Below are 1415 nucleotides of genomic sequence, written 5' to 3' on the forward strand. Positions count from 1 at the left end.
AAATATTGCAATTTTGAGGAAAATTGTAAGCTAGTTGAATATTAATTAGATATTAAAAAAGGGAAAAATTTTCTTAAGTGGATGCTTGTAGTAAGTAGTAAACATTAGTACAGAGTGTGGAGCTTAGCCTAAGGAAGCTTAAGAAAGTTACAACTGAAAGAAGACAAGTAGAAAAATGCTTGGCCAATTAATTGAGGCAATATGAAGCTGATGCCTCTCTGTACCACTCTCCAGAGCTTGATGTTAAAGAAACCTGAGGAGTATGCTCAGTTCTTGATGACCACCTGAGTCTACGTGATGAGAGGAAGGGGGAAACATAAGAACTCTCTTTCCAGTACTTTATGTTAAAGGAATCTGACAACCATGCTCAACTCATGGTGACCACCTGGGTCCACTTAATGAGTAAAAATGGGAAGCACACAGTAGTGAAGAGACAGGCTATGTTTGGACAAGTTCCTTCAGCACTATACACCTAGAATGATGACTGATCAATGAAGAAGGGTTGCTAGTTTGTGAAGCAAGGAATCTTGAGGAACCCTGATGTGGTGACTTGGGCTATATGGTGCTAAGGTTGAATGAAGGGACCAGCTGGTCTGGAACACAAGAAGTGTGGACTCCTGAGTTTGTTGTTGATGCCCATTTGTATTTAGTAACGAATAGCTGGGAATATGTTGACCAGAACTTAACCAGAGAAAGAAGCCATTTTATTCTGTAAGCTAGTGCTGTTTATCGTTACCTATTCACTTCCTCTGGACTAAACCTTTGTTTATAGATGTGGATACTCAAAGTCTCAACTGTAATAGCAAATTCTTCAGAGAAAAAGACATTCTTGTTTCCTCAGAGTACTGACTTGTCAGGACTGGGCAAATCAGAAATTGACTATCTAAAATGGAGGGATTATATAACATAACAATTGAAGCAGCTAGCTTACACACTTCCAGTAATAGAAATAATGGTAACAGGAAGGTTGATCCTTCAAATAATGAGAAATAATATTTAGAAAAGCCAGAGGGTGGTCTTGAAAGTTAGTTTGCTTTTCTATCCATTGGGAGCATAATCTTCAGCTACCTTAATGTGGACACATGGTCTTGCAAATCATCCATCAATAACTGTGGGACCAATATAAAAGAGTGCTTTTAAAGTATGTAAAAACTGTAAAAAATGATGGTGGAGAGAGGTGGAAGAGACTATGGAAATGCTGTGAAGAGACTATGATAAGTTATAAGCAGAGAAACCATAGAGATGGAGCCACAGGTAAAAGGTTTTGCTTTCCGGATGATTGAGGGAAAAGCTGATTTATAATTGCTCTAAGATACAGTTTGCTGGATAATTGAGGAAACCAGAGGTGCACTTGTGCTGCTGAATTAAATCTGGACTTCTGTTAATTGAGGAACTTCTGCCTTGTTAATCTGACT

Source organism: Elephantulus edwardii, unplaced genomic scaffold (assembly GCF_000299155.1).
Source record: "Elephantulus edwardii isolate Elephantulus edwardi_28Jun2011 unplaced genomic scaffold, EleEdw1.0 scaffold00002, whole genome shotgun sequence".
NCBI classification, from domain to species: Eukaryota; Metazoa; Chordata; class Mammalia; order Macroscelidea; family Macroscelididae; genus Elephantulus; species Elephantulus edwardii.